The sequence below is a fragment of the Lissotriton helveticus genome, chromosome 6, assembly GCF_964261635.1.
Source record: "Lissotriton helveticus chromosome 6, aLisHel1.1, whole genome shotgun sequence".
In the NCBI taxonomy this organism is placed as follows: Eukaryota; Metazoa; Chordata; class Amphibia; order Caudata; family Salamandridae; genus Lissotriton; species Lissotriton helveticus.
Genome location: NC_136067.1, coordinates 958,581,399 through 958,602,221, shown reverse-complemented (window position 1 = coordinate 958,602,221; position 20,823 = coordinate 958,581,399). Strand labels below are relative to the sequence as shown.

General features: G+C 38.9%; 1 protein-coding gene across 3 annotated transcripts in view; it reads right to left on the bottom strand.

Annotated features, from left to right (window-relative positions):
* Positions 1-20,823, bottom strand: part of LOC144761612 (potassium/sodium hyperpolarization-activated cyclic nucleotide-gated channel 2-like) — a 2,245,815-nt gene that overhangs the window by 1,321,163 nt on the left and 903,829 nt on the right. The gene's annotated exons all lie outside the window — the stretch shown is intronic.

Here is a 20,823-nt window from a genome sequence, read left to right as displayed (position 1 = left end):
GTACTCTTCAACAAGTCTAAATTTCATCTGTAACCCTGAGTAGGCCTCACCTCAAACAAACCCCTGGATAGGCCACACCTTATCGGCATCCTAAATCAATCATTTAAAATGTTAGGGGCAGATTTATGATGGCCGTGCGCCTCTTTTGTGTCGCTGTTGCGTCACTTATGTGATGCAGCAGTGATGCAAAAGATGCACCATGTTGCAAGATAGGCCTCACTTCATCTGCAACAAGACACTGTTAGTTTAAAATGTATATATTTAGGACTGTGTAGGGGGCATGGAGAAGCAGAGGCTTCTGTAAGTGTCAAAGTTGTTGAAAAACTGTTTGTCCTTCAATCTTTTCCCTTGTCTTTTCTAATTTTTAAATACATGTTTTAATATTTTTCAAATTTGTGTTCTTTCTTTCACAGATTGAAAGTATAAAAATAACAAGTGACTAAGTTAACGACAATTATAAGGTAAATGTTTTGTACTCTTTTCATTACATTTCTATCACATTTAACTTCTATTAGTTCCACTGCTTCATTTCTTTAACCCTCAGTTTCCTGCCTTTGCTACTTCCCTCATTCCTTTCTCTATTACTTACTTACTCTACTCCTACCACTCCTTTTCTCAGTCCCTCTGTTCTCATAGTTCCTCACTCCTGTTCACTCACTCCGTCTATATTACTCTCACTGTCTCTGACTGATCACTCTTTCACTACTAGTTCATTATGCTTTCTCCCTGTAGTTCAAGCACACTAAGGGGCATATTATCAACACAGGCAATAAAATTATCGCTGCTTTTATCGGCAGAAAACTGCCGCAAAAGCGGCTTTAGTGGCAGTTTTCTGCCGCAAAAGTGGCTTTAGCGGCAGATTTCTGCCGATAAAAGCAGCGATTATCGGCAGAAAACTGCCGCAAAAGCGGCTTTAGCGGCAGATTTCTGCCGATAAAAGCAGCGATAATTTTATCACCTATGTTGATAATATGCCCCTATGTTATTTACATTTCTTTGCTGTTTCAATCATTCCTTTTCTGTTACTTCTTCTTTTCTGCTTTCTGTTTTTTCTCTCTGTTATTCCACATGTTTTAATCTTATGTTGAACATTCACTCACATTCTCTAAGAAACTCTTGTTTATTATTCTTCTACTCTCCTTTTTTTCTTTCACTTCCTTATCTATTTTGTTTTTCACAATTATGCCCTCTTCCATCTTTTCTTCGGTAAATAGATCTATTAAACAGTATCTCGGTGTTACTCCCTATAGCTGTCTTTCTTTTAACATTACTCTCTGTTTCCTTCCCTTATACTTACTCTTCTTTTTTTTTTAAATTTATTTTTTGTTTCGCTTCCGGTTCGCGTACCGGCGAGCGAACCGGGAAGCGAACCAAAAGAAATAGAGGTTGCCAGAGTGCTAAACATTCTAGCAATTTTTTTATAAAGGGGAGGTAGTTCTGAAAAGAACTTTTTTTAAAATTATTTTTGTTGTTTTATATTTTTTTATTATTTTTCTGAGCATTTTTTTACTTTTTTTGTATTTTTTGAACGGTTTTATATTTATTTTGTTTTTTTTGGGGGGGAAACGAAAACGATTCATTGTAAAGGGCTCAACAGGAGCAACAAAAAAAAAAGAATTTATTCTCTGGGGCGTTTCGGACAATCATGATTATCAATTGCTAAGTTGATTAAATTGATGCTACTTTCTCTGTAGCAAATCAACTGACCGCAACGCACGCACACTTGTTTGATTGTCCCGAACCTCATCTGTATATTTGGGACCATGTCCCTCGCCTCTGGTCCCGTCACTTTCTCCATTTGATCTTCGGGCCACAGGAGGGGGGTTATCCTGCAGGTCACGTACCTGCGCAGCACTGTATTTGATAGGGTGCCACCTCTCCATATGGCGATGCATCGTATATTTGCCATAACTGTATTTTTTATTTGTCCCTCTGGACAGATCTTTCTTGCAGATAAGGCAAGTTACATACCGGGCATTCACTTTTTTTTGGCCCCGGGGATATTTAAAAAACTGCCAAATTAAACTCTCTTTGACACGGGACGTCCTAGGCTCTTCTTGCAAAAACTGCCTCCTCTCTTGCTCCTCTTCCTCTTCTTCCTCCTCTTGATTGAGGATTACCTGAGGAGGTGGTCCTCTCTTCCTAGGAGGTGGTGGTGGTGGTGGGGGTGCCCCAGCTGAAGCTACAACACTTGCCATTGCTAAGTGATGAAAAAAGGTCTTCCTCTCACAAAGATGAAAGTCAGAGTGAGGAAACAAGGAGGGGTTTTCATCATTTGGGAAAAAAAATAGTTCTGAACCAATGAAAAGTGTTATTTTTAGGTCACATGACCTTGCCTTACATCATTAGGAAACCAAAAGTGAAATGAACCAATGAAAAGTGTTATTAACAAGTCACATGACCTGTTATGCTTACGTTACGCACTCCGCGCCGCGTCCCGGATCGCTTCCGGGAAGCTGCGCTTCGCGCCTCGCTTCGCGTACCGGAGCACTTCCGGGTGCGCTAACGCGACGCGTCATATGACGCATTACGCGACAACGCGATACGTCGCGGTTACGCGACGTGTCACCATGTTGTTTTCTAACGCGGCAGTTGCGCAAACGGAATGTTTACCGGTTCGCGGACCGGGTCGCGGCAGCAAATTGAGCTAACGGGAAGCTACCCGGTTCGCGGACCGGGAGCGAAACAAAAAAAAATATTTAAAAAAAATACATAAAAAAATTGTATTAAAAACATATAAAATATATTTTTCGATTTAAAGAAGAATACATGTTAAAGCTTTTGATATTTACTATTAAAAAACCATTGAAATTCACTGAAAAAACCACAGGTTATAGACCATATACAGTTAGGAATTAGCATTTACAAAACCTTGAAAATTCACTGAAAAAACCATAGGTTATAGACCATATATAGTTAGGAATTAGCATTTACAGAACCTTATTTTACTCACACAAAACCATTGAAATTCCATATATAGTTAGTTGCACTAACTATATATCGCGCACCCGCAATCCACTGCTGATCATGTCACATATTACATCATTCATGACATGGTCAGTGACATCACTGATGACATCACTGATGACATCTCAAATGACATCACTGATGACATCACTGATGACATCTCAAATGACATCACTGATGACATCACTGATGACATCTCATTTGACATTACTGATCACATCACTGATGACATCATTCATGTGATAATACGATGAACCTCTTCAGACTCTAATATAACCTTAGATACACTCAGTGTAAACAAAACACTCACAGACTGTCATTCATCCATGAAGTTACACACACACCTAGTCAGTCATGCAAAGAATCAATCACACCTCCATTTTCTCAACTATACAGTTATACACACCTTACTTATTCAAACATATACTAACACATATTTACTCTCTTATACAATCCCGGATACAAGTTCACAATGATCCATACAGCCACTCACACATTCACTGTCTCTTATGCACAGTTATTTATATATGTCAACTCTCACATGTACTGTGTTTTACATATGTACTTACTTTGACATGTAGCACTGAGATATCCATTCACTCACCAATACACTCATGCACACAGTCAACCGCCCATACAGCTGTTTCCACATGCACTTTTGAACCCATACATCTAGTGAATCAACTGCTCACACATCTATGCACGGAGTCATACACCTCCCAGACACCCACACACACACTTAGTCTCTCATACAAATACATGGGCAACCAATCAATAACCCATATAGTTACTCATATAGCTACTGATCAACACATGCAGCAGTTTACAGAACAGATATAATGATGCACAAATTAAGACAGTTTAGTCACTAACCCATGCACTCAGTGAGACACATTTAATCACTCACTCATACAGTCAGTCATGCACCTACTAAATCCTTCATCCAGACATTTATAAATCCACTCATTCTTCAATATGTAAGACATATTTTAACTTTACAGAAACATACAGTCACTGGATGCTGTCATCAGTGATGTCATTTGAGATGTCATCAGTGATGTCATCAGTGATGTCATTTGAGATGTCATCAGTGATGTCACTGACCATGTCATGAATGATGTAATATGTGACATGATCAGCAGTGGATTGCGGGTGCGCGATATATAGTTAGTGCAACTAACTATATATGGAATTTCAATGGTTTTGTGTGAGTAAAATAAGGTTTTGTAAATGCTAATTCCTAACTATATAGGGTCTATAACCTATGGTTTTTTCAGTGAATATATATATATATATATAACATTTCTATGGCAAAATGAAACCCCTCATTTTGTTCCTTTTCAAATTAAATGTATTAAGTATTACCACTTTATTCCAATCAAGATGACTTCAGGTGTGCCATACTTTTGTCATAAGTAAGACTGTTAGCATTCTAGTTGTTCTTTAGAACACTCTGGGCCATTCTGTCATTGGGCTATAGTTGGGCTACATCTGGCTGATATTTGGGCTACATTTGGGCTCTTTTGTCTCTGGTCGCCATCTTGGGAGACTGCATATCAGAATTTTTTTAATGAAATATAAGAGGATTTGAGAAGTCACTCAAAATGTGCCCTAATTTTTCTTTCTTCAGCACTAATCATAATTTCTATGGCAAAATGAACCCCCTCATTTTGTTCCTTTGCAAATTAAATGTTTTAAGTGTTAACACTTTATTCCAATCAAGATGACTTCAGGTGTGCCATACTTTTGTCATAAGTAAGACTGTTAGCGCTCTAGTTGTTCTTTAGAACACTCTGGGACATTCTGTCATTGGGCTATAGTTGGGCTACATCTGGCTGATATTTGGGCTACATTTGTTTTTTTTTGTCTCTGGTGGCCATCTTTGGGCTACATTGGGCTACATTGGGCTACATTTGGGCTCTAACATATATATAGCCCAATGTAGCCCAATATATATTTTTTCAAAGTTAATTTTCGTAAAAACCACTGGAGCATATATCTTGAGACATAGCAAAGGCACATCGGGGTACCAGTCCCTACAATTTTGCCAAGTTTGGTGGAAATCCATTCAGCCGTTCGGGCTAAAAGTGAGTCCAACCGCCCTATGGAAATTAACATGGGGAAAACACGTTTTGGGACCCCCCTTTTATCTCGGCCCCCGCTTGACGGATCCCCCCGAGACTTTCGGGGAAAGAGCGGAGCGCAGCGAGGCAAAGTTAAGGAAAATTACAGGCAGATCCCTCATTCGGCGCCAAAGTTATTCCCAATAGAATGTTGCGGATTTCCTATGGAAAACGATCCTAACTATAACTACCTACTGGCAACCGCCAGTAGGTAATATATATATATATATATATATATATATTTATTTTATTTTGAAACAAAGAACAAAGAAACGCCGCACTCAGGAACTTTTACGTTTTCAAAGTTTATTTAAACAGAGCCTAGTCTGCACACGACGCGTTTCAGCCTTGCGGCCTTGGCCATGGTAGGTGGTAATACTTTCGCAACTGTTTTATGTCATTTCCTGTTTCCAGCATGCCCATGAATTCTGGGACATGTCGTTTTTAGATATATTCACAGTTTTTCCACACTGCCGACATCGCAAGAAATTACATGTAATTGAAGGTGCATTTGAAGCCATTTGTTTTTCAAAATGTCACAGTACTTCATCCCTTTTACATTTTTGACAACCAGTTGTATAGAATGACATTATTTATAAGTCAATTATTTTTAACAATTGTAATTCTATCGTTATGTATGGAAAGGGCCAGTTCTTAGATCCATTTAACTTTATATGGTCATTTTGTTACTCAGGTTCAGGGTATAGTACCCTATTTAAGAGACAACTGTTGTTCAAACGGGAGAAAAATAATAAGCAGTTCAAATTTGAAAAATATACCAAATGCATAAAAACATATCTGTATGTAGATAGAAAGTTCAGAAATTTCCAGTTATTAACACAGTTAGATTTATTCCAGGTGAACATAAAGTTCCTCGTCGAAGTTCATCCCTCTTGGTTGTTTTGTTCTCATTCTAATGATATATTGTGATTCCAGTTGACGTAATTTTTTTCTTTTGATCTCCTAGTCTTTCGTTAGTTTCGACTGTGTCTATTGCAAAGTAACTCATGTTCAGCCAATTCCCGTTTTGACATGTCAAGAGGTGCTTTGCTGTTGCATAGGTTAGGTCTTTGTTCTTAACTGCTCGGATATGTTCGAGAATTCTTTTTTTCAGCATCCAAGCAGTACTTCCTATGTACAACATAGTACTGTCTCTGGATTGCATAGACCACTAATTTTGTTGAACAAGTAATCCGTTTTTCAATGTTGATGAGTCTGCCCTCTGGATCTCTGATGTTCTTTTTATTCCCCCCAATTTTACAAGCTTTGCAGGTGTTACATTTCCTGAACCCGATCTGTTGTTCTGTTAGCCAATTAGATTTCTTAGTTGGTGGATTGAAGTGGCTTCTGACTATCAGGTCCTTGATTGATGGGGCTTTCCGGAAGGTTATTTGTGGTCCTGGGCCAATTATCCTTGCAAGATCTTGATCCTGTTTTAGAAGTGGCGAATATCTTTGTACCGTTTGACAATTTTTTGGGGATTCTTTACTATAGGTTAATAATAACGTCGGTGGTTTTTGTACTTCTCTCTTGTCCCTTAGTATTGGGTGGTTTCTTTATTCAAATTTCTGCTCTTATAAGATTTTCAAGTTTTTTCTTGCATTTATTTAAATCTCACTCTCTGTATCCTCGCTTTCGCAGTCTGTCCATACTCTTTTCGATTTCTTGTTTGGCATTCTCAGGTTGTGAACAATTTCTTTTCATCCTCAAAAATTCTCCGTAAGGAATGCTGCGTATCAGTGGTTGAGGATGAAAGCTTTCAGCATGTAGAATGCTATTTCCTATATAAGGTTGTTTGAAGCTGATTGTTCTGTATGTAAACGCTGATGTCAAGAAAGTCTACTTTATGACGATTGATATTGCAGGTGAAGGATAAGCCGATGTCATTTCGGTTGAGAGAGTCAAAGTATATTCTGAATTCTTCTTTACTACCATTCCAAATTGGAATAAATCGTCGCTATATCTAGTCCAAAGTATAATCTTTTCCATTGCTGCATTCTGTTCCGGGGCCCAGGCAATTTCCTTCTCCCACCAATCCATTGTTATGTTGGCCTAGTTGGGGGAGAAAGACATGCCCATTGCACAGCCGCATAATTGATGATATAATTCATGATTGAATACGAAGATGTTATTGTTGAGACACATTTGGATCATGGTGAGAAGCATGGCTGAATGTTCCAATTCTTCAATGTTTCTTTGTTTCCAAAAATATGCACATGCATTCAGACCTATTGAGTGTTCAATCGAGGTGTAAAGAGAGACTACATCGATGGTAATGAGTAGATATGTAGGATTCCACGATATGTTTGCTAATGTCCTTAAAAAACCAGCTGTGTCTTGAATGTATGACTTTAGGTTTTTGACTATGGGCGCCAGGTAGTGATCGATATATGAGGAAATGTTTTCGTAGATGGAATCACACGCAGAGACAATTGGTCTGCCCGGAGGATTGATCATGGTTTTGTGCACCTTGGGCAAGAAATATATAGTAGGAATTGTAGGGTTTTCTTTGAATTGGAAGAGACGTTCTTCCATACTTAGAAGTCCATGTTCCTGCCATTCATCTAAGTTCACTTTTGCTTCTTCAATCTATTTTTGTATAGGATTAGTTGATAGTTTCCTGTATTTTGTTGGATCATGTAATTGGCGATATTCTTCCGCTTTGTAGTCACTTGTATTTTGTATGACGATGTTGCCGCCTTTGTCAGCAGGCTTGATTGTAATTTCTCCATTTTTGGCCAATGATTGTATTGCTTGTCGTTCTTTTGTAGTCATATTTTCTCTGGCTTTTTAATTTCTCAATGTCTCCATTTTTCCAGATCACACATTATAGCTTCTGAGAAAGAGTCTATTTTGTTCGCAGGCGAGAGTTGTGGACAAAATTTTGATTTTCTTTTGAGGCCACTGCTCTTGTGTGATTTCGTATCAATGTCCATTGATTGGAGTACATCCAGTTCAGTGCTTTTCTTATCCTCAAATTCATTTTCCAAGTCATACACATTTTTCAAAAGTGGTATTTCCTCTAATGATAGTGTTCCTGAGTAACAAAATGACACTATAAAGTTAAATGGATCTAAGAACTGGCACGTTCCATACATAACAATAGAATTACAATTGTTAAAAATAATTGACTTGTAAATAATGTAATTTTATACAACTGGTTGTCAAAAATGCAAAAGGGATGAAGTACTGTGACGTTTTGAAAAACAAAAGGCTTCAAATGCACCTTCAATTACATGTAATTTCTTGTGATGTCTGCATTGTGGAAAAACTGTGAATATATCTAAAAACTACATGTCCCAGAATTCATGGGCATGCTGGAAACAGGAAATGACATAAAACGGTTGCAAAAGTATTACCACCTACCGTGACCAAGACCGCAAGGCTGAAACGCGTCGGTGTGCAGACTAGGCTCTGTTTGAATAAACCTTGAAAACTTAAAAGTTCCTGAGTGCTGCGTTTCTTTGTTTCAAAATTGACGTTTCTGGCTGCTGGCTGAGCCGAACATCCGCAGCCGCTGTTTGAGCTGCTCCGGTGAAGTCAGCCACATTGTTGGAAATTAAATTGGAAACCGGAAGCGCCCGACAAGGAGAGACGCCACAAGTTTGCCGAGCAAGTTTTTGGAGTGAGCAGGCACCATCGTCCTCGCTGGGTCGAGCGCTGGGGGACGGGGTAGAGAACGCCGTCTGGACAGGAGTCTCCCCTCGGGGTAAGTGCTCAAACAAATTGCTCTTTGAGAATCCGGCAATATATTCTCCTTCGAAGCGACTTGTTGAAGGTAATATAAAAAGGAAAAATACCGCTGAGAACTTTCCAAGCGGTTTTTGTTTTCATTTCCTGAAAGTGGGAACTTTTATTACTATTCTTTGCATCATTAAACAAATTGCCTTCTTTCGAAAACAGTGCGAATTCACTTACTAGGCAAACCTTTGTTTGGATGAAACGTCGCTTCTTCCCCCCCCCCTCTTTTTTGGAATATACCATTGCCATTAGAAAATTTCTAATTGCCTCAGTACTAGGAAATAAACTCACAGTGAAAATGGAAGCATGAAGAAACAAACGCGCTGACAAAATAGCTATAATGTTTTTGGCAAATAGCGGCGAGGCCTCATCTGTAGATACAAACCAAGCACAACAATCTAATGCAGATCCAACCCTAAAACAGCTTTGTGTCTCAATTGAAAAACAGTACAAACGAGAAATCAGCAAAAGCTGGGAAGCGTTACCCTTCAAAAATATCTAGAATTTGAGAGAGTGCCACGTGGTCCAAGGATTTTTACAATGCCTACGCACCCCGATACAAGAACTGACATGCTGGAGGAATGGGGGGCTAACAACATGGCATGCAGTCAGAACATGATGCGCATACTCATTAAATATGCTGAAAAGAATCTGGATGAAATATATGTGCTTATCAAGGAATTAGAAGACAAAATATCAAAAAAAGATAAAACAGAAGTTGAGAAACTACGCAAAGAAATGGATGACCGTCTGGAAAAATATGAAGACGACATCCAGCAACGGAAACATCGTAAATTTGCCAGAGATGAAGCTGACTACAAATGCGGGCAAATTTTAACTTTTGCCAGGAGATTTCAAACCCTGAAAATTAACTATGCAAAAAGAGTGCCCAAAGCCATGAGCGAACCAGGCAGTGAATCGGATATTAGCGGCAGTGAAAGTGAAACTACATCCAGAAAAACAGCGAGTGTTAAATCTCCTCACCTGTCTTTTTTAGAGGAAATGCGTCTAGTGAATCTAGACCAGAACATGTCGAACAATCAAGGATACAACAGGGGCAGAGGCAGAGGCAGAGGATATGGCAGAAACAATACAAAATCTTCCGAAGCAAAAGAAAAACCAGAAGATCCAGGAACAAAAAGATTCTATCCACTAAGGAATCGAACAAAGAGAAATTAGAAAAAGAAAATCTGACAATCGACCTCTCAGATTACTGCCTAACTGAAGTTGATAATAAGGTATTAAATAAAGGCCTTTCTTTTTGCCCCCAACAACACTTTAATTACACAGAGACTAAGATCGCTGTATATAAATATGTGAGGAAATTAAAACTTAAAAAAATTCCATACCATCAAAGATACTACCAACACAGAAACAAATGATTTGGCGGAACATCAAGATTTCTCTGCAAACTCTGGAACACTATCAGTAGAGGAAATACCACTTTTGAAAAATTTGTATGACTTGGAAAATGAATTTGAGGATAAGGAAAGCACTGAACTGTATGTACTCCAATCAATGGAGATTGATACGAAATTACACAAGAGCCGTGGCCTCAAAAGAAAATCAAAGTTTTGTCCACAACTCTCACCTGGGAACAAAATAGACTCATTCTCAGAAGCTATAATGTGTGATCTGGAAAGAATAGAGTAAATGAGAAATGAAAAAGCCAGAGAAAATATGACTACAAAAGAATGACAAGCAATACAATCATTGGCCAAACTGGAGAAATTACAATCAAGCCTGCTGACAAAGGCGGCAACATCGCCATACAAAATACAAGTGACTACAAAGCGGAAGCATATCGCCAATTACATGATCCAACAAAATACAGGAAACTATCAACTAATCCTATACAAAAAATGATTGAAGAAGCAAAAGTGAACTTAGATGAATGGCAGGAACACGGACTTCTAAGTATGGAAGAACGTCTCTTCCTATTCAAAGAAAAACCTACAATTCCTACTATTTATTTCTCGCCCAAGGTGCAAAAAACCATGATCAATCCTCCGGGCAGACCAATTGTCTCTGCATGTGATTCCATCTATGAAAACATTTCCTCATCTATCGAACACTACCTGGCGCCCATAGTCAAAAACCTAACATCATACATTCAAGACACAGCTGATTTTTTAAGGACATTAGCAAACATATTGTGGAATCCTACATATCTACTCATAACCATTGATGTAGTCTCTCTTTACACCTCGATTGAACACTAAATAGGTCTGAATGCATGTGCATATTTATTTAAACAAAGAAACATTGAAGAATTGGAACATTCAGCCATGCTTCTCACCATGATCCAAATGTGTCTCAACAATAACATCTTCTTATTCAATCATGAATTATATCATCAATTATGCGGCTGTGCAATGGGCATGTCCTTCTCCCCCAACTAGGCCAACATAACAATGGATTGGTGGGAGAAGGAAATTGCCTGGGCCCGGTAACAGAATGCAGCAATGGAAAAGATTATACTTTGGACTAGATATATTGACGATTTATTTCTAATTTGGAATAGTAGTAAAGAAGAATTCAGAATATACTTTGACTCTCTAAACCGAAATGACATCGGCTTATCCTTCACCTGCAATATCAATCGTCATAAAGTAGACTTTCTTGACATCAGCGTTTACTTACAGAACAATCAGCTTCAAACAACCTTATATAGGAAAAAGACTGCTACCAATAGCATTCTACAGGCTGAAAGCTTTCATCCTCAACCACTGATACGAAACAAAAACACCAGCGCACATCATATATAGTCACTATAATCCATGGGCATTCAGCACCATTCCACAGTTTGAATTCCTGCGCAGACACTCCTTCTCAATCCAAAGGAATCACATAGTGTAGACAAATTTCAGATTTTATTTCTTTTAAAAGAAAGTGCTTCACAGCGGACGCGTGTTTCGCCCCCTGCAAGCTTCCTCAAGGCTGCAAATCATATATAAAAAAATAAATTACCGTCTATTCTCCAATATTATCACTCCTTATACATAGTTTTCAATCCATATTATTTGGTGTTGTAATCACCTCGTAGATTCTTGTGAAAAACAGTCTATAACACGACCACCAAAGATTATTTCATGACAAATATCATGCTTATAATCATGCCACAACTGCCGCTGCCAATATATGCGCTGCAACACATGAAGCATGAAACTGCAGAAAGGACAGCCACCACGTGAAACTACCAACATAAAAACCATGAAAGTGACCTGGATAACCCAATAAGTGACAAAAACAAGGCGGACAGGCCATAGTTTCAAAACCGACCACACCTACAGTCATACTGTGCAAATTCTGCAGAAAACATCTGTGATCTACATACATATCTATAAAAAGGCTCACCCGAAATCCAATTTGATCAGCACTGTATCTACCAACGCATGTGAAGTTCAATATCCCTATAAAAACAATTGGTAATGTAGTATTTCAAGGTAAGCATTCATCTTGTTGTTCTATTACTGGCATATTAAGTGCATATCTCCACTTTTACAGTCAGCCCATGCCTCAAGATCTTACCTTAGAGTGAACTTCACCCAACGTGTATTTCAATCTATTTGGACACCAGTAAGAATAGCAGTAGTCCTCATATCAGTCATGATAAGTTCTATCTAATGTATAAAGAGAATCATCCTATCAGCCCGGAATCCCATATATGTTGTCCTCACATGAGATCCCCAAAAACCAAATTAACTTTGACTCTCTTCATAAACTCAATTTTCGATCATATTACACCCTCAAGTATCTCAGTACTCATTTAGGGATTCCAAAAGAACAATACACATGCATGTGGTGAGACCACATTTTTATTGTTCAACCACTTATATAAGTTATCATGCACGCTCCCTCCATATCCACAAAAATCCCTTATTTTTTATTTAAAACCAAAGGGACATTGCTAAGTTTAGCAGCCAACATGCCCCCATATCTTATATAACATCACGCAACTATAACCAAAGCTAAGTGGGGTGAGCCACCGGAGATCAAATTTAACCTCCTATTTACATTCATTTTCTATTTTACTTGCTCCCAGTTTACGCGCTCCGATATCATTTCCTCATGCGGTAATGTGCCCGTCAGCACTCTATTTCTTATATATTATTTATGCTTGCTATGTATAATCGATTACTCCCGACGTTTGCTTTAATATCCATGACAGACTTCCAAGTTTACAGAATTAAATATGACTGTTAGTTCCACATTTGCATGTTTTTTAGACAATATAAGACATTCTTCTAAGTAGAAGCATTCAGTTGTCCTTATCTGACACTCGTCAGTTTTAACCCGGCGAATATTTCACTCACCAAAAAAACACCAAGAGTTCCTCCGACCAGAAATTCCCATGACTAAGTTCCGTCTTTGCCCTCTTCTTCGCGCATGTTTATCAGGAATCGCTTCCTGAATTTGCAAGCGAAGATGGACTGTCAGCTTCTCCTAATGGCTGAATGGTAGAATGCATGGCGGCCATCTTAAGCTGGCTAGAAAAACATGTAGGTTCAAGACAACGGGTAGGACATAACTATTGCGGATTTCAGAAAAGACACTCCGCCCTTCACCTCATTGTAGCGGGAAGCGTAAGACAATAGTGTGGCACCTACACCTGGTGGCTGTCCCCTCAACAAGACGTCTTCCACCGGGAGTACAAGTGTTGAATATCAGACCTTGCCCTTACATACGAATATTGGGCAATAAAAATACATATAGCATCATCATCATATGTTCCTTAACTTCGGTTTGCATCTACACTCAATTTGTTTAAACATCACCATTTTACAAGCATATATATAAAGTAAATTTTTGTCGCATTCCTTCCTTAGTCAACAGCTTGGGATTTGTTAGGTTTTTTCCGGGGTTCTCACTAAATAGATCCTCCAACAAGGCATCTCTATTATCATCAAAGGTGGCCATGCTGTTATTTAACTTTGCTCAAATGTAAATTTCTTCATTCAACAATTTCTACTTACAGATTATATTCACTTCCAATTTTCATTCACTAGCGCAATTAAATCATTACACATACATTTGATGACAATAGTTCTGAGATTGATGAGTGCTAGATCAGCAAAATATTTTCATAAACATTACAAAAGAGGGGGATTTGCTATATCCGATCTGCACATCAACACATGTCTCTTTCCTATACAAGAACAACAGCATATGACTATAAACATAGACCAACTTTTGAGTGCAGCCTTGATGTAGAATGCTTATCCTCCTTAAGCATTAGCCATAGACAGTCTGCCCACCAACGGTGTTACCGAGTGTCACATCCATATGAAAAAAACACCAGTGCACATCATATATAGTCACTATAATCCATGTTCATTCAGCACCATTCTTCAGTTTGAATTCCTGCACAGACACTCCTTCTCAATCCAAAGGAATCATATAGTGTAGACAAATTTCAGATTTTATATCTTTTAAAACAAAGTGCTTCACAGCCATCGCGCGTTTCGCCCCCTGCGGGCTTCCTCAAGGCTGCAAAAGAAACCGCCCAATACTAAGGGACAAGAGAGAGAAGTACAAAAACCACTGAGGTTAATATTAACCTATAGTAAAAAATCCCAAAAAAATTCGTCAAACGGTACAAAGATAGTGGCCACTTCTAAAACAGTATCAAGGTCTTGCAAAGATAATTGGCCCAGGACCACAAATAACCTTCAGGAAAGCCCCATCAATCAAGGACCTGATAGTCAAAAGTCACTTCAATCCACCAACTAAGAAATCTAATTGGCTAACAGAACAACAGATCGGGTTCAGGAAATGTAACACCTGCAGAGCTTGTGAAATTGGGGTGAATAAAAAGTACATCAGAGATCCAGAGGGCAGACTCATCAACATTGAAAAACGGATTACTTGTTCAACAAAATTTGTGGTCTATGCAATCCAGAGACAGTACTATATTGTACATAGGAAGCACTGCTTGTATGCTGAAAAAAATAATTCTTGAACATATACGAGCAGTTAAGAACAAAGACCTAACATATGCAACAGCAAAGCACCTCCTGACGTGTTAAAATGGGAATTGGCTGAACATGAGTTACTTTGCAATAGACACAGTCGAAACTAACGAAGGACTAGGAGATCAAAAGAAAAAATTACATCAACTGGAATCAAAATATATCATTAGAATGAGAACAAAACAACCAAGAGGGATGAACTTCGACGAGGAACTTTATGTTCAGCTGGAATAAATCTAACTGTGTTAATAACTGGAAATTTCTGAACTTTCTATCTACATACAGATATGTTTTTATGCATTTTGTATATTTTTCAAATTTGAACTGCTTATTATTTTTCTCCCGTTTGAACAACAGTTGTCTCTTAAATAGGGCACTTTACCCTGAAGCTGAGTAACAAAATGACCATATAAAGTTAAATGGATCTAAGAACTGGCACGTTCCATACATAACGATAGAATTACAATTGTTAAAAATAATTGACTTGTAAATAATGTCATTCTATACAACTGGTTGTCAAAAATTCAAAAGGGATGCAGTACTGTGACGTTTTGAAAAACAAAAGGCTTCAAATGCACCTTCAATTACATGTAATTTCTTGCGATGTCTGCATGGTGGGAAAACTGTGAATAAATCTAAAAACTACAAGTCCCAGAATTCATGGGCATGCTGGAAACAGGAAATAACATAAAACAGTTGCGAAAGTATTACCACCTACCGTGACCAAGGCCGCAAGGCTTGAACGCGTCGGTGTGCAGACTAGGCTCTGTTTGAATAAACCTTGAAAACTTTAAATATATATATATATATATATATATATATATATATTACACATATATATATATATATATCTTCCAAGAAATACCAATGCATTAAGAGGCGTACTCCACCTACCGTGACCAAGGCCGCAAGGCTGAAACGCGTCGGTGTGCAGACTATACTCTGTTTGAATAAACCTTGAAAACTTAAAAGTCCCTGAGTGCGGCGTTTATATGTTTAAATAAATAAATAAATAAAAAAATATATATATATATACACATATATATATCTTCCAGGAAATGCCCATGCATTAGGCGCACTCCTCAACCCTTTATTTTCGCAAAGCAGAATTACAACTCTAGCCTTTTCCGTCCATCCGCCTTACGCGTTTCAGAGCAGACATGCTCTTTCATCAGAGGCAGTTTTTAAAAAGCACTGCAGTTCCTGGGTTACTTCACTGTTCCTTGCATCGCATTGAATTTGTAGGCTTCAGGTGTGCCTTTTCCTGTTGATCCGGTAACTTAATTTACATGCATGCTGGGACTCGTGGTTTGAATATCCTCCTCTTTACCTTCGGTGGTTGTGTGCATTTTAAAACATAGCATGGACCAATTGTCACCCTCCAGTGGGCCACAGAGCTTTAATTTTGCATTGAAATGAAGAGTCAGCTGCGCCTTTCATTCCCTAAATTTTCGCAAACCAGGTCCCCCTTCCAGTTTCAAAGGGGCGGTGCGATCTCCAGCAGTTTGGACGTGCCGCTCCTACATCTTCCAAGAAATGCCCATGCATGAAGAGGCGCACCCCTCCAGCCGGTGAGTATCAACCCTTTATTTTCACAAAGCAGAATTACAACTCTAGCCTTTTCGGTCCATCCGCCTTACGCATTTCATAGCAGACATGCTCTTTCATCACAGGCATGTGATCAAGGCAGGCGACTGCCGAAACGCTTTATGGCGAGATCTGTTGATTCGGTGAATACACTATTATTGCACTCACTTTTAGGTCCGCATTTTCCACAAAATAACTCACTAAACATCAACTTAAATAAAACAAAAGTTATGGCAATGAATTACAATAAAAAAAGGAAACTTGCTTGGTTTCTGAATGGATAGAGGCTAGAACAGGTAGTAACCTATAAATACCTAGGCGTTCTTATAGACAGTAGAGGCTCATTCAGGAACCAACTAGAGGCCATTCGCCGAATGGGCACGACTTTCTACTTGTCAATAAAACCCCTTAAGAAAGCTCTCCCAGATCGGTCATTCGATCCCCTTCTGCAGGTGATAAGAGCACGATTGCAACCCATGCTCACGTATGGCAGCAAATCCCTGCAAGGAAAAGACGCCACGACATTAGATAACACCATCAGTCACGCACGTAGGGCAATATTCCATCTACCCAGCCACAAATCGCCCACTCAAATTCGTCTTGAATTCGGGCTTCAGAAACAAACGGAGGAGAGAAGGGGGGCATATATCAAAACGTGGCGGAAAATCATACGCTGATCCCGGATCCTTAAACGTCCATCTCTGGATCGAATTATCCAATAGAGGCAACTCACCTGGAAGGAAATACCTACAAGACTCATTGGAGATCTTGGATCTAACAAACCTCTGGGAGTCATCAACTGATCTTAAAACCTTTAAAAAAGCGGTAACAAAAGTAACCAAGTTGATTTCATCCATAGAGGATAAAGCCACCCTGGCTAAGAGGGCCCATGGATGGGTCGTGTTGAAAGACTATTATGCCCTGAAACCACAAGAATATCTAAAAATGGGCCTCACACAGTCAACTAAAAATAAATTCTTAAATATGCACCTCTGCATTATACCCATACTACCACACCTGGCACCTTGGAAAAGGGGAAGCTCAGCAGGCTGCTGCCGACTCTGCTTATCAGGAAAAGAGGATCTCATCCATATAATTTGCCTCTGCTCGCACCTTATGGACATAAGACTATGGAACCAAAAGGGCACAACAACTTGCAGGCAGGCTGTGATGCTGTGTTTTAACCCCAAGGAGACTCAGCTAAACTGTAGATTAACTAAATTCTTTGACATAGTAGCCAGAAGAATCATGAACCAGGCATCTAGCTCACACTTAGCACCAGCCAACCCAAAGCTGTGCTAAGCATCTTGGAGTACCTTGTTCTTTTATCCCTATGGTTTTTAACAAAACATATTGTGATTTTTATGGCCTTAATAAGCACGTCCATTTGCTCTTTTTATATCTTAATTGTAACCATGATCGCATTTTTATACATTTGTATGTTTTACATTGTGAGTTTTTATTAACTGTACAATAAACCTCACTTGCTTACTTACGTCAACTGGAATCAAAATATATCATTAGAATGAGAACAATACAACCAAGAGGGATGAACTTCGACGAGGAACTTTATGTTCACCTGGAATAAATCTAACTGTGTTAATAACTGGAAATTTCTGAACTTTCTATCTACATACAGATATGTTTTTATGCATTTGGTATATTTTCCAAATTTGAATTGCTTATTATTTTTCTCCCGTTTGAACAACAGTTGTCCCTTAAATAGGGTACTATACCCTAAACCTGAGTAACAAAATGACCATATAAAGTTAAATGGATCTAAGAACTGGCACGTTCCCTACATAACAAAAGAATTACAATTGTTAAAAATAATTGACTTGTAAATAATGTCATTCTATACATCTGGTTGTCAAAATGCAAAAGGGATGAAGTACTGTGACGTTTTGAAAAACAAAAGGCTTCAAATGCACCTTCAATTACATGTAATTTCTTGCGATGTCTGCATTGTGGAAAAACTGTGAATATATCTAAAAACAACATGTCCCAGAATTCATGGGCATGCTGGAAACAGGAAATGACATAAAACAGTTGCGAAAGTATTACCACCTACCATGACCAAGGCCGCAAGGCTGAAACGCGTTGGTGTGCAGACTAGGCTCTGTTTGAATAAACCTTGAAAACTTAAAAGTTCCTGAGTGCGGTGTTTCTTTGTTTGAAAATTGAGGTTTCTGGCCTCTGGATGAGCCGAACGTCCGCACCCGCTGTTTGAGCTGCTCCGGTAAAGTCAGCCACATTGTTGGAAAAAAACGATATGTATATATAATGTGACCAAGAGCCTGTGTGCTCGAAACGCGTCGTTTGTGCCCTAAAGAATAAAATACTTTAAACGTACCTGATCGGAGTGGCTCCTGCTTCTAGTAAATCAAGAAGTAATCTGGTGAATATATATATATATATATATATATATATATATATATATATATATATATTACCTACTGGCGGTCGCCAGTAGGTAGTTATAGTTAGGACCTAGATTCCATAGGAAATCCTCAACATTCTATTTGGATTAACTTTGGCCCTGGTGGATGAACCTTTGCGAATTTCTCAAAGAAGATGGCTCGGTCCGCTGCGCTCCTTCCCTGAAAGTTTGGGGGGGATTGGTGAAGTGGGGGCTGAGATAAAAGGGGGTCCCAAAACGTGTTTTCTCCATGTTATTTTCCATAGGACGTTTAGACACGGCTACAGGTCGAACGGCTGAATGGATTTATAAGAAATTTGGCAAAACTGTAGAGTCCGGCTCGCAGATTACGCTTTTTTTGGAATGGTGTAAATCTGTTCAGTAGTTGCTGAGAAAATTAAAGTTAAAGTCAATTATATATCTATAAGCGCGCACGGGTGCGCGCACTCAAGCGGCTGCGCGCGAGCTGATTTTTTTTTTTGCTGCGTGACGTCTGTTAACGTTCGATTCGAAGGAAATCAGGAAGTGTTGACCGCCATTTTGTCACTGCGAGTAAATATATTGTCATTTCAAAGCGTTGGAACATGGAAAGGGGAGAAGGTAGAGATTGTTTTGCTGCGTAGGTTCTCTCAGGGTGTGCAGTAAGGCCCTTAAACGCGAAAATATATATATATATATTTTTTTTAAAGTTGCGGGGTGCGCGCACTCGGGCGCGCACACCTATTTACAAGAGTGTGAAAATGGAGATAAATCAGAAGTTTGAGTGCTTTGATATAAGGTGGCTCTGAAAAGAGCCCTTGTGTTAATTGAGTTTTTTCTGCATTTATAAGTAAGTACCGATGCAGAGTCTGATGTTGCAGAGGAAGATTCTGTTTCCCTCATCCGTGAAATGAACACCATCTGTCCTATAGATGTCTTGCATGTGGTAACGCAAGTTGTTGTGGTAAATAGAACCCATGCTATAATCTCTGAGGAAAGCAGAAACATATTTATTAACAGGTCTCCTTGCTTTCTCAATTTGTGCACAATGTTGATTGGACCAATTCCATTTCTGTCTTTGGCATATATTGGAATATACCAAGGCAGTTCGAGGAAAAAGTGTCATCAATTGTCGAAAGGTGCCTTTTAGAAGCATTTCCAGACCTACCCCAGTCAATGTGCCTAGATCGTTCCCACCACAGTGCACAATTATAAGGTCTGGTTCTGGGAGATGCATAAAAGTTTTCACCAATGGTATTAATTGGTGACATCTTAATCCTCTTTGCCCAATCCACGTTATCTGCACATTTGGTAAATCAAGGTTGGAAATTCGTCTGCTTGCTGCATATTTTCCACTCCAGTGAATATAGCTGTGTCCTAAAAGCCAAACCTTCATTTTCAAGGCAGATGCACTCGTACTCCGATGGGTTCTGGAAGTGGAATGGCAGTTAGAAGCTGAAAGTCAGGATAAAAAAATGGATGAAGCTTGGTGTGGTTGAAAAACGAAAAATGATTGGTTGATTCTAATACGTGAAGATTGAAGACTACGTTGCATGTTAATGTTATGTAAAAGAAAAAGTAGTATTGGGTGTGAAAAAAATGACATGTAACAGAGCTGTCGATAGGCAGGTGTTTCTGGAGGGAAAACAGTGTTGTTAGTTTGCTGTAGAACGTTGAGATATGAACTTTTGACCTGTGCCTTCAGCCAGGTGCAGAATGAGGTGTTACCATGGAAACAGTCAGAGATGGCAGTGGGTGATGGGTGACTTTTATGTGACATTGAAAATATTGTGAGGGACAACCAACTGAAATGCAAATTTGAATACAAAATTTTGCGGGAGGAAACATGATTGGCTGAAGAGACATATATGAGTCTGTATTGACTGGATATCTGTGCCATTGAATTTTGGTTGCAGTGATAGCAGCATAATTGAGACTTCCGTGAAACGAATATCTATTTTGTGACTGTCACTGTTGTACATCGTACAAAGCATTGGTAAAGGTAAGTCTGTAACTGTTTGTTTTGTCATGTACC